We start from the raw sequence: 13,271 nt of genomic DNA, 5'->3' as shown, positions 1-13,271 counted from the left end.
AGCTCCATTTCACCGGGACCAAACTTTCCCGGAAGCAGACCCGGGCACCCCTCTGTCTGTCGCCGCACTACTCACCAGAGCCAAGATCTGGAAGCCACCTAAAGGTCCACTGACAGGTGAGTGCACTTCGCAGACCCGGGGACATCTATGCGATGGCATCGCACACAGCCAGGAAAAAGCGGCAGAACGAGTGCCATCTGCCGCCGCGGGGCTGGAACGAGAGACCCTCAGGCTAAGCGAAGGAAGCCAGAAAGGAAAAAGACAAGTGCCCTAGGACATCACCTGTTGGTGGACTCTAAACGACGCAACGGATGGCGCTATCTAAACACCCACCCGCAGACACCAGAAACCGAGGGTGGGCAAGGAGCACACACTTGGGCTTGGCGGGTGGGGGTGGGGGTGGGGGTGGGGGTGGGGGAAAGGGGCTGCCCTGGGATGGATGGGGATGGGCCTCTGGGCTGCTCTGTGGATGCCACCTGCGCTGTGTGGAATGGATGGGCCACGGGAGCCGCCGGTACAGCGCGGGGAAATGTCTGCGAGTGGGTCCCTTGGCGGACCAAGACCCCTGGAGGAAACATTGGACATCAGCTCGACTTTAATCGTAAGAATCGACCTCCGACTCAAAGCAGACGAAGCCACTGCATTGCTGACCGCAGGAGGATTGAGGACACACGCCCAGCGCCCTCAGCTGCGGGCTCCAAACCCGAGTCAGTTCCCTGTGCAGAAAGAGGCTATCCTCCCAGGCTTCAAGTCAGCGCCAGCGACCTGACGGGGCCGTCTCGGGCATGGGGTGCCACCGTCCGCCCCCCCCCCCCCAGCCCGCCAGCCTTTGCAAACAACGAAACCCAAACGATCCTCCCCGCGGGTTTTTCCAAGCTCTGGTTCAGGTGATCCCGAGGCAGCCTTTGTTTGTTTGTTTGTTTGTTTGCTTGTTTGTTTGCTTGTTTGTGGATCTGGGCTGCTGGGGCCAATGGGGGTCTTGGGTGGGCTTCAAGGACCTGTCGGGCCACGAGGGATGTGCGGGTGTGGTGTGGGTGGAGAGCACAGGTGGGCAGCAGGCCCTGCGGGGGAGCGGGCCTGGCGGGGAGGGCAGGAGGCTCGGACCGGCCCGTGAGGGACGCGGCGGCGGCGGCGGCGGCGGCGGCGGGGGGCGCTGCGGTGGCGGCGCTTAGGGCAGGTGGCGGCCGCTGTGGGTCGGTGGCTTGAGGCAAGAGAGAGCATTGCGAGGTGCGAGAGTGTGGGTGAGGGTTGCGGGGGGCGCGTGGGAGCGCGTGTGTGAGTGGGGGTGCGGGGCGCGGGGGGTCGGGGGCGCGGGGCGCGGGAGGTGGGCTCGGGAGAGGCAGGCGAAGGCAGCGGGCGAGCCGGGGCAAAAGGCGAGGCGAAAGGGCCCGGGGCGGGCCGGGGAGGCGAGCGGGAGCGCAAAACAAGTGGCCGCACCTGCGGCATATGGAAGTTCCCAGGCCAGGGGTCGAGCCACAGCCACTGTAGAAGCAACGCCGAGTAGTTATGTTGTGAGCCACACGGGAAGTCCGAGTTCTCGGCTGCCGAGAGGCGCTCAAATGGAGCCGGGCGGCTGACGTCACGGGCGTCGGCGCGGGAGGGGGGGGGGGGAAATGGGGGAGCGAGCGCCACCTGGTGGGCTGCCGGGGGATGGGAGCGCCGCGCGTTGCTGGAGGGGAGGGGAGTGTGTGGGGGGGTGTCCCAGCGGTCGGGGGTGCGGGGGGTGCAGGGGGTGGGGTGGGGGTGTGTGTCCCGGGGGTCGGGGGGGGGAGTGTGTGTGTGTGTGTGTGTGTGTGTGTGTGTGTGTGTGTGTGTGTGTGGTGGGGGGGCGTGTCCCGGGGGTCCGGGCTGGCGCTCGGGGGCTTCGGGACAGTGTGGAGCGGTGTGGGGACAGTGCCTCAGGGCCGCACGCTGGGATCGCCCCGCCCTGCCCTGGGGCCTGGCCGGCCTGGCCCTTGGCCTCCGCGGCTCCCCGGCTCCCGGGCCTCCCCTTCCGCCCCTGTGCAGGGGCACTCGTGTCCTGGAGGGACGGCGACCACCGGCTGCCCTGCCTGCCCAGTCCTCGGCCGTACTCAGCCCACGGCGGGCTCCTGGAGAGCCCTGGGCCGGGCCCCCCTCGGTGGTGCCAGGGAGGAAAACGGGGGCTGGGCTGCAGGGGCATTGGCCAGAGGCTGGCGACCAGAACCACGGGGGCGTGGGGGTGGGGGGTGGTGAGGGGGTGGGGTGGGGGTTGGTGGGGGGGTGAGGGGTGCGGGGGGTGGGGTGGGGGGTGGAGTGGGGTGGAGTAGGGGGGGCGGCGCGGGGTGGGGTGCGGTGGGATGGGGTTGGGGGGGGACTTCACGGCATGGGGGGTGGGGGGCGGGCCCGGTGGCTGTCTGGGGCGGGAGAGCCGGGGCCCCGAGCACAGCAAGGAGCCGCACCGCCAGCCCAATGGACCCGGTCCCCTGCCGCCCACCCGGGGTCTAGAGGGAGGGTCAGGCCGGGCCCGAAGCCTGCTGGACGCTGCTCTCTCTGTCCGCCGCTGGACGCCCAGGACGGTCCCCCTCGCGGGCCATGCCATCACAGCAGCCCCCCGCCGAGGAGCGCCCCAGGCTCGCGAGAAGGAGCGCCCCGGGGGAAGCCGAGGCGCTCCAAGCAGGATGAGGCTACCGGGGGCCGGCTGAGGCCAGGGAGGGCCCGGTTCCCGCCGTTCCCTGGGCTGCTGGCAGGGGCTCCTGGGCGCAAGCCCACCCAAGGCCTTGGAGGAAGTCCCAGGGGCAGCCGAGGGGAGGGTGCGGAGGCAGGCAGGGGCCGGCTCCCTCCACCCCCACCGGGCCTCCCAGGCCCAGGCAGGCACCGGCCTCTCGGGTCCTCAGAGCCATGGGGGGCCACGGAGGACAGGACGCAGGGAGAGCAGCACCCCACCCCCGCGGAGAAGGACCTCGCCTCGGGGGGCCCTGCGGCCAGGGCCCCGGGTCCAGGGCGGGTGGGCTGTGTGAGCGGCAGGCCCCACCAGCTGGCCCTCCCTGCCTCCGTCTGGGATCAGACGACCAGTGTCCACGGGGCAGTGACGGAGAGCTTCGGCGGCCAGAGGGTGACAGGCCTGAGCCCCAAGCACGCGAACGCAGGAGAGGCAAGACCCGGCCGGCTCTGTCCCTGCCCCCCAAGGCCGCCTTGGACCTGGCGGCGGCGGCGGCCGGACACGAGCCGGGTGGTCTCCTGGGGCAAGACAGACCTTCTCAGGCTGAGGGCCCAAGCAAGGCCCAGCACCAGCCGCCTCCGCGTCAGGAAGGACGGAGCGGAGGAAGGCAGGCCCACCGCCTGCCTGGCGGGCACCGAAGGCTTCGCTGGGGTTTCCCGGACACAGGAAGGGAGGGACGCGGGTCCGGGGAGGGCCAGGGGTTCGGAGCCCACAGCTGAGGTCCCGCCCGCAGAGAGCCGCCGGGAGGCCCAAGGGCTGCGAGGGTGGGCCTGGGAGGCGGCCGGAGGAGTCGGCCCAGGCGGAAACAGGCTCTGGGCAGAGGTCGTGCCTGCAAGCCATGCTTCTCGTGGCACGTGGACCCTGCCAGCCTCCCACCCGCCTTGCCCTTGGATCCCTGTGGGCCGCCAGTGCCCTTGGGCACTGGGGGATCCGCGTGGCCCGGCACGTGGCCTCAAGGCCGTTCACAGAGAGGGGTCGCTGGGCCGCTGGGCCGGGGCTGGTGTGCGTGTGTCTGTGCGTGTGTGTCCGTGTGTGCGTGCGTGTGTGTGAAGTTCTGGGGCAACCCTGCGTCGGACAAGCCCTCTCTGCACCATTTGCCCACCGGCCTCGGCTCATCTCCTGTCTCTGTCTCGGTCTCTCGGTCAGCTTCTCGCCGTCTGTCCAAGGGCAAGCCGGGTGGGGGTGGGGGTGGGGGTGGGGGGTGGAGAGGGTGGTACGCAAGAGACAAGGAACCCACTGGAGAAGAAAGATGATCTCGGGCCGTGGTGGAGACGACGTCTGAGGGAGGGACCAGGGACCCCTATGGGTGGCTCGCAGGAGGGGCCCCTGGGTGGAGAACTGAAAGGCGAGCGGGTTGTGGCTCTGCCCAGCGCGGTCACCCACCAGGCAGCCTCTCTTGTCACCCTGCTGGTCCTCACGTCAGCATCCATGCGTGCTGATCTCTAGCGGAGGGCTGGCCAGGCCCCGGGACACCCACGCCCGCCAGCGTGCGTGCACGCGCGCGCACACCCCCCCCACCCCCCTCAAACACGCCCCTTCCCTCACCCCCACAAGGGGCAGTGACGGAGAGCTCTGTGATGGTGCCGCACGGGTAGGCCCCGTGAGGCCCCGGTGGCTGAAGGCCTCCCTCCTCGACAGAGTCAAGAGACCCACTCGCAGACATTTCCCCGCGCTGTACCGGCGGCTCCCCTGGCCCATCCATTCCACACAGCGCAGGTGGCATCCACAGAGCAGCCCAGAGGCCCATCCCCATCCATCCCAGGGCAGCCCCTTTCCCCCACCCCCACCCCCACCCCCACCCGCCAAGCCCAAGTGTGTGCTCCTTGCCCACCATCCCCCCCCACACACACGCCCCCCCCCCCCCCGCAACACGCCCCTTCCCTCACCCCCACAAGGGGCAGTGACGGAGAGCTCTGTGATGGTGCCGCACGGGTAGGCCCCGTGAGGCCCCGGTGGCTGAAGGCCTCCCTCCTCGACAGAGTCTCAGCCAAGCAGCCCTACACGGGCCGGCCCACACAAAGACCGAAGCCGGCCTCCAAACAGCTCCATTTCACCGGGACCAAACTTTCCCGGAAGCAGACCCGGGCACCCCTCTGTCTGTCGCCGCACTACTCACCAGAGCCAAGATCTGGAAGCCACCTAAAGGTCCACTGACAGGTGAGTGCACTTCGCAGACCCGGGGACATCTATGCGATGGCATCGCACACAGCCAGGAAAAAGCGGCAGAACGAGTGCCATCTGCCGCCGCGGGGCTGGAACGAGAGACCCTCAGGCTAAGCGAAGGAAGCCAGAAAGGAAAAAGACAAGTGCCCTAGGACATCACCTGTTGGTGGACTCTAAACGACGCAACGGATGGCGCTATCTAAACACCCACCCGCAGACACCAGAAACCGAGGGTGGGCAAGGAGCACACACTTGGGCTTGGCGGGTGGGGGTGGGGGTGGGGGTGGGGGTGGGGGAAAGGGGCTGCCCTGGGATGGATGGGGATGGGCCTCTGGGCTGCTCTGTGGATGCCACCTGCGCTGTGTGGAATGGATGGGCCACGGGAGCCGCCGGTACAGCGCGGGGAAATGTCTGCGAGTGGGTCCCTTGGCGGACCAAGACCCCTGGAGGAAACATTGGACATCAGCTCGACTTTAATCGTAAGAATCGACCTCCGACTCAAAGCAGACGAAGCCACTGCATTGCTGACCGCAGGAGGATTGAGGACACACGCCCAGCGCCCTCAGCTGCGGGCTCCAAACCCGAGTCAGTTCCCTGTGCAGAAAGAGGCTATCCTCCCAGGCTTCAAGTCAGCGCCAGCGACCTGACGGGGCCGTCTCGGGCATGGGGTGCCACCGTCCGCCCCCCCCCCCCAGCCCGCCAGCCTTTGCAAACAACGAAACCCAAACGATCCTCCCCGCGGGTTTTTCCAAGCTCTGGTTCAGGTGATCCCGAGGCAGCCTTTGTTTGTTTGTTTGTTTGTTTGCTTGTTTGTTTGCTTGTTTGTGGATCTGGGCTGCTGGGGCCAATGGGGGTCTTGGGTGGGCTTCAAGGACCTGTCGGGCCACGAGGGATGTGCGGGTGTGGTGTGGGTGGAGAGCACAGGTGGGCAGCAGGCCCTGCGGGGGAGCGGGCCTGGCGGGGAGGGCAGGAGGCTCGGACCGGCCCGTGAGGGACGCGGCGGCGGCGGCGGCGGCGGCGGCGGGGGGCGCTGCGGTGGCGGCGCTTAGGGCAGGTGGCGGCCGCTGTGGGTCGGTGGCTTGAGGCAAGAGAGAGCATTGCGAGGTGCGAGAGTGTGGGTGAGGGTTGCGGGGGGCGCGTGGGAGCGCGTGTGTGAGTGGGGGTGCGGGGCGCGGGGGGTCGGGGGCGCGGGGCGCGGGAGGTGGGCTCGGGAGAGGCAGGCGAAGGCAGCGGGCGAGCCGGGGCAAAAGGCGAGGCGAAAGGGCCCGGGGCGGGCCGGGGAGGCGAGCGGGAGCGCAAAACAAGTGGCCGCACCTGCGGCATATGGAAGTTCCCAGGCCAGGGGTCGAGCCACAGCCACTGTAGAAGCAACGCCGAGTAGTTATGTTGTGAGCCACACGGGAAGTCCGAGTTCTCGGCTGCCGAGAGGCGCTCAAATGGAGCCGGGCGGCTGACGTCACGGGCGTCGGCGCGGGAGGGGGGGGGGGGAAATGGGGGAGCGAGCGCCACCTGGTGGGCTGCCGGGGGATGGGAGCGCCGCGCGTTGCTGGAGGGGAGGGGAGTGTGTGGGGGGGTGTCCCAGCGGTCGGGGGTGCGGGGGGTGCAGGGGGTGGGGTGGGGGTGTGTGTCCCGGGGGTCGGGGGGGGGAGTGTGTGTGTGTGTGTGTGTGTGTGTGTGTGTGTGTGTGTGTGTGTGTGGTGGGGGGGCGTGTCCCGGGGGTCCGGGCTGGCGCTCGGGGGCTTCGGGACAGTGTGGAGCGGTGTGGGGACAGTGCCTCAGGGCCGCACGCTGGGATCGCCCCGCCCTGCCCTGGGGCCTGGCCGGCCTGGCCCTTGGCCTCCGCGGCTCCCCGGCTCCCGGGCCTCCCCTTCCGCCCCTGTGCAGGGGCACTCGTGTCCTGGAGGGACGGCGACCACCGGCTGCCCTGCCTGCCCAGTCCTCGGCCGTACTCAGCCCACGGCGGGCTCCTGGAGAGCCCTGGGCCGGGCCCCCCTCGGTGGTGCCAGGGAGGAAAACGGGGGCTGGGCTGCAGGGGCATTGGCCAGAGGCTGGCGACCAGAACCACGGGGGCGTGGGGGTGGGGGGTGGTGAGGGGGTGGGGTGGGGGTTGGTGGGGGGGTGAGGGGTGCGGGGGGTGGGGTGGGGGGTGGAGTGGGGTGGAGTAGGGGGGGCGGCGCGGGGTGGGGTGCGGTGGGATGGGGTTGGGGGGGGACTTCACGGCATGGGGGGTGGGGGGCGGGCCCGGTGACTGTCTGGGGCGGGAGAGCCGGGGCCCCGAGCACAGCAAGGAGCCGCACCGCCAGCCCAATGGACCCGGTCCCCTGCCGCCCACCCGGGGTCTAGAGGGAGGGTCAGGCCGGGCCCGAAGCCTGCTGGACGCTGCTCTCTCTGTCCGCCGCTGGACGCCCAGGACGGTCCCCCTCGCGGGCCATGCCATCACAGCAGCCCCCCGCCGAGGAGCGCCCCAGGCTCGCGAGAAGGAGCGCCCCGGGGGAAGCCGAGGCGCTCCAAGCAGGATGAGGCTACCGGGGGCCGGCTGAGGCCAGGGAGGGCCCGGTTCCCGCCGTTCCCTGGGCTGCTGGCAGGGGCTCCTGGGCGCAAGCCCACCCAAGGCCTTGGAGGAAGTCCCAGGGGCAGCCGAGGGGAGGGTGCGGAGGCAGGCAGGGGCCGGCTCCCTCCACCCCCACCGGGCCTCCCAGGCCCAGGCAGGCACCGGCCTCTCGGGTCCTCAGAGCCATGGGGGGCCACGGAGGACAGGACGCAGGGAGAGCAGCACCCCACCCCCGCGGAGAAGGACCTCGCCTCGGGGGGCCCTGCGGCCAGGGCCCCGGGTCCAGGGCGGGTGGGCTGTGTGAGCGGCAGGCCCCACCAGCTGGCCCTCCCTGCCTCCGTCTGGGATCAGACGACCAGTGTCCACGGGGCAGTGACGGAGAGCTTCGGCGGCCAGAGGGTGACAGGCCTGAGCCCCAAGCACGCGAACGCAGGAGAGGCAAGACCCGGCCGGCTCTGTCCCTGCCCCCCAAGGCCGCCTTGGACCTGGCGGCGGCGGCGGCCGGACACGAGCCGGGTGGTCTCCTGGGGCAAGACAGACCTTCTCAGGCTGAGGGCCCAAGCAAGGCCCAGCACCAGCCGCCTCCGCGTCAGGAAGGACGGAGCGGAGGAAGGCAGGCCCACCGCCTGCCTGGCGGGCACCGAAGGCTTCGCTGGGGTTTCCCGGACACAGGAAGGGAGGGACGCGGGTCCGGGGAGGGCCAGGGGTTCGGAGCCCACAGCTGAGGTCCCGCCCGCAGAGAGCCGCCGGGAGGCCCAAGGGCTGCGAGGGTGGGCCTGGGAGGCGGCCGGAGGAGTCGGCCCAGGCGGAAACAGGCTCTGGGCAGAGGTCGTGCCTGCAAGCCATGCTTCTCGTGGCACGTGGACCCTGCCAGCCTCCCACCCGCCTTGCCCTTGGATCCCTGTGGGCCGCCAGTGCCCTTGGGCACTGGGGGATCCGCGTGGCCCGGCACGTGGCCTCAAGGCCGTTCACAGAGAGGGGTCGCTGGGCCGCTGGGCCGGGGCTGGTGTGCGTGTGTCTGTGCGTGTGTGTCCGTGTGTGCGTGCGTGTGTGTGAAGTTCTGGGGCAACCCTGCGTCGGACAAGCCCTCTCTGCACCATTTGCCCACCGGCCTCGGCTCATCTCCTGTCTCTGTCTCGGTCTCTCGGTCAGCTTCTCGCCGTCTGTCCAAGGGCAAGCCGGGTGGGGGTGGGGGTGGGGGTGGGGGGTGGAGAGGGTGGTACGCAAGAGACAAGGAACCCACTGGAGAAGAAAGATGATCTCGGGCCGTGGTGGAGACGACGTCTGAGGGAGGGACCAGGGACCCCTATGGGTGGCTCGCAGGAGGGGCCCCTGGGTGGAGAACTGAAAGGTGAGCGGGTTGTGGCTCTGCCCAGCGCGGTCACCCACCAGGCAGCCTCTCTTGTCACCCTGCTGGTCCTCACGTCAGCATCCATGCGTGCTGATCTCTAGCGGTGTCCTGGCCATGTCGCAGGACGGACACACCCCCCCACCCTTATCCATGCACCCTCACAGGGTGCAGTGACAGAGAGCTGTGTGATTCTTTTCCATGTGTGGGCCCCGAGAGGCCCGGTGGCTGCAGGTTCCCTAGGTTGTTTCCATCTTTGTTCTGGCCTTGGCTAACTCCTTGATGTTTCGGTCTGTCTCCTTTTCCATCAAGGTAAATAAAATAGAAAATAGAAAAAAATGAAAGAGATCAAATACTAGAGGCAAATACGGCTGGAATGTGTAGGTTGTGTGCATGATGTTTTTAGCGATTAGATAGTGTCTGCTAAAAAGAACCGGAGGGCCACTACGTTCGTCAAGTTGCCAGGAAGTGGAACATCACGGGGTGACTCCTATGACTCTGTAGTCGGTTTAGCAGCACCCACCCCTCCTTGCAGTCGTTTCTGAGTGGAGTCCTGTTGTCGGAGAAGTAGTGCAGAATCATGGGCGGCCTCTAGGAATCAAATTCCTTTTCAACTTTTACCCCCAGCCAACAGCCCACCCTTTTGTTGTCTTTCCTTTCCTACAGTCCCACCCCTGTGTTTAGAGCGAAGGTTAAACCTGTAAGTGGCTGATAATATTTTGTCACTCATCACCAGGGAAGTTAGGTCCTTATGAATCATAAAATGCAGAATGCTCCTAATGGCTTGGATGTGAAAACAGTATGCTTATCTATAATCCATAATTGTAATAAAAATTCCAATGAATATATTTTCAATTCATGATAAGGTAACTATGAAATGCAATTCTTGTATGAGGTAGCTAAATGTGTTCCTAGGAGAACGAACAGCTTTCTATGCTTCCCTTAGAAAAGAGGAAAGGTTTGGAGTTCCCGTCGTGGTGCAGTGGTTAACGAATCTGTCTAGGAACCATGAGGTTTTGGGTTTGGTCCCTGGCCTTGCTCAGTGGGTCAAGGATCCAGTGTTGCTGTGAGCTGTGGTGTAGGTTGCAGATGCGGCTTGGATCCCACGTTGCTGTGGCTCTGGCGTAGGCCGGTTGGTACAGCTCTGATTCGACCCCTAGTCTGGGAACCTCCATATGCTGTGGGAGCGGCCCTAGTAAAGGAAAAAAAAAAAAAAAAAAGACAAAAAGAAAAGAGGAAAGGCTTACCACCATTGATCGAAGTAGTCATCCAGGGTGGTCTGACAGGATTAGAAACCATAGAGGAATCAACAAAGTCACAATAGACTCTTTGAAATGATTAATAAAATTGATACCTTACTGTTGAGCCCAAGTCAGCTGAAAATTGTGCCTCAATCACCCTCGGATGCAACAACAACAAAAAAAAGTAAGAAAAAGGCAAACCCAAGGAGTTCCTTCCTTGGCTCTGCATTAAGGAGCCTGACTAATATCCATGAGGACACAGGTTCGATCCCTGGCCTCACTCACTGGGTTAAGGATCCGTTGCTGCCATGAGTTGTGGTGTAAGTTGCAGACACAACTTCGACGTAGTTCATCGGCTACAGCTCCGATTCAAGTTCTAGCTTGCGAACCTCCATATTCCGAGGGTGCAGCCCTAAAAGACAAAAAATAAAAAATTAAAAAATTAAAAAAAAATAAATCACCCATAGGATGAATGAACAGGGGGATGTCACAATGCTTCCAAAGACATTCAGGATATTCACTCATTAGATGATGACTAAAGCAGAGCTGAATATTTTTCTGGCCATCAAGTTCTAGAGTACAGAGGAGTAAACAAATTTGTACAAGAACACAATTTATGGAAATTCACCCCCAATGAAGTCAGACATGTGATTAATCCTTTCATTACTTAAGACTTCTCACAAAGAAAACTATAGGCCTAGATGTCTTCAAAGTTGCATTGAACCAAAGGTCTATGAAAGAAGCCATTCTTGCCTAGGAACAGAAAGGGGAAAAAATCCAAACCAAACATGAGCATATCAAATGTAGAGGTCACTCATATTTATCAAGTGATGGTTTGTCACACACAAACAGGATTTATTCCAAACCTCAGGGTTGGCTTAACATTAGAAATCACTCGATATAGTTCCTCCTGTTTCTGGAATAAAGGCATTAAAGCATAGGAACATGTGAACAGATTACTGCCAAAGCATTGGAGAAAATTTCAAACCCATTTATTATCTAAAACTCTTGGCAAGGAGTTCTCTTCTGTCATAGTGTATTAAGGATCTGGTCTTGTCATTGAAGGAGTTTGGGTTGCTTCTGTGGTGTGTTTGATCACTGGCCTGGGAACTTCCACATGGTCTGGGTGAAGCCACAACCCCCCAAAAAAACTCTTGAATTTAAAAATTGAGGGGAACTTCCTTAATGTGTTAAGTGATATGACAAAATACACCTATAGCAAATATACTAAACAGTGAGACATTGAAAGTTTCTTCTGAGATCAGAATGATGACAAGGATGTTCACTGTTGTCCTTTGTGTTCAACAGTACATTGGATATTTTAGCCAGAGAAAATCAGATCTACCTATGGGGGACAAATAATTCATCTTAATTCTCCATCTCATTCTAGCCATAAAAATCAATCCCAGGTGGACAATCAAATGTGCAGATAAAACTATAAAACTTCTAGAAGATAACAGAGGAGGAGATCTTGGAATACACAAATACTGATTTCACCACATGCAAAAAAGGATAAGCCCCAAGGAAGCTATTGATATATTGGACTCCGACAGAGTTAAACTTTTGAATTTATTAAAGGGCCATAAAGAGAAGAAAAAGGTGAAGCACAGATGAGGAAAACATTTGCACTACATACAAACAGCAAACCACTAATAGAGAGAAGATGTAAAGAACTCTCAATGAATGAGAATCCCATATAGAAATATTCAAGAGATTCAAACCCCAAAGATAATATCCAAATGGCCAATGAGGTCAGCTTCATATATCCTCAGAAAAATGTAGATTACCACAAAGCCACTCTACACTGACTGTTAGTTTGATGTGTCCAGCTGAGTAGTTTTACGACTCAGTTATTTGGTCAAACATTCTAGATGTGTCCTTGACGTTATTTTCTATATGAGGTTAGCATTTAAAACTTTAAGTCCTTGACAAAACAAATTATTCTCTGAAACAGATCCATCTTCTTATGAATGGACCTCATTCAATCAGCAAAAAGGCCTTAGCAGAAAAATAGAAGAATGACCTCCCTTGAGGAAGAGGGAATTGTGCAGGCCAATGGTCTTCAAACTTGAACTGCAGCATCCACTCTTCCCTGAGTCTCCAGCCTGATGACATATCCTGAAGATTTTGGACTTGTTGACAGACATGTGCAGGCGTGCACACGTGTGTGTGTGTGCGCACACACACACAGTTCTTTTTCAGCACAGTGCTAATGTACACATACATTAGAATGGTTAAAATGAAAAAGACTTACATAACCAAGTGGTGGTGAACGTGTGGAGCAACTGAAATTCTCATACTTTGCTGGTGGGAATGAAAATTGTCACAAACACTTCAGATTCCTGTTTGCCAGTAGTTGCTAAAGCTGACTAAATGAATACCCTAAGCAATTCCACTCTAAGGTTTATACCCTATAATACATGGTCGATTATCTCTCTCTTTCTGTATATGTTCATACATATATGTATGAATGTTGCCAACAGTAGTTTTAATAACGTACCAAAATGAAATTGGAAACAACCAAATGTTCATCAGCAGTGGAGTGAATGCATGGTAGTATATGCAAATGATGTATAAACTCATGCAATTATTTACATCTCATAAACATAACTTGAGTGAAAAAAGTCAAACATAATGGGCAAACCTAAGTGATGCTGTTTGATATCAGGAAAGAAGGATGAGGGATTGGGACTGGACAAGGACATGCTGTGCTTCTGCAGTACACCACTTCTTAACCTCAGTGGATATTGCATAGGTGTATTCACCGTGTGAAAATTCATCCACAGGCATGTTGATAATTGGTGTACTTTGCTGCACATATATGTAATTCATTTCTTTAAAAGTTTAAGAGAGTATGTCTCCGTCACTGTCTGTTACGTTTGCAGAAGTTACTCCATGTTTTGGAACCCCAGTTCCTCGGCTGTAAAATGCTGCACAGATTTAAAGAGATGGTCCTTGGGAAAGCTATTGGTAAAGTTTGAATGTAATGATTTGTTATGATGTGCACTTCACAAGTAGACTCAATAAAGTGAAATGAAAATTAACTCTAAAGAAGCTACATCCTACTATGTGCCAGATACTTAATATGCCTTATTTTGGTTTATCTTTACTGGATTATCCTGAGTTTACATCTGAGGGAACTGGAATCTCAGAGAGGGAAAGCGGCTTGCCCAAATAACCCAGCTGAACCAGGATGGGCCTCAGGACTGCCTAAATAAGACGCTGGCCTCAGGCCCATGATGTCTCTGCATAGGGTCTCTTGAGGCCCATGGGCCAGTGCCAACGAAC

The 13,271-nt window shown here is 60.3% G+C and overlaps 1 long non-coding RNA gene across 1 annotated transcript in view; it reads right to left on the bottom strand.

Annotated features, from left to right (window-relative positions):
• The window catches only part of LOC102164640 (uncharacterized), a 182,203-nt gene extending 175,879 nt beyond the window's left edge, over positions 1-6,324 (bottom strand). The window contains exons 1-3 of the long non-coding RNA XR_014831535.1: positions 6,158-6,324; positions 4,797-4,932; positions 76-211 (exon numbers count right to left, since the gene is read on the bottom strand). This is a non-coding gene — a long non-coding RNA (uncharacterized LOC102164640). The remainder of the gene's footprint in view (positions 1-75; positions 212-4,796; positions 4,933-6,157) is intronic.
• Positions 6,325-13,271: the final 6,947 nt, after the last annotated feature.

Source organism: Sus scrofa, chromosome 16, assembly GCF_054392235.1.
Source record: "Sus scrofa isolate SSC_HxYL_T2T_F1_AM1 chromosome 16, Sscrofa_HxYL_maternal_Yorkshire_Landrace_v2.0, whole genome shotgun sequence".
In the NCBI taxonomy this organism is placed as follows: Eukaryota; Metazoa; Chordata; class Mammalia; order Artiodactyla; family Suidae; genus Sus; species Sus scrofa.
This window is presented reverse-complemented; position numbering and strand designations above follow the sequence as displayed.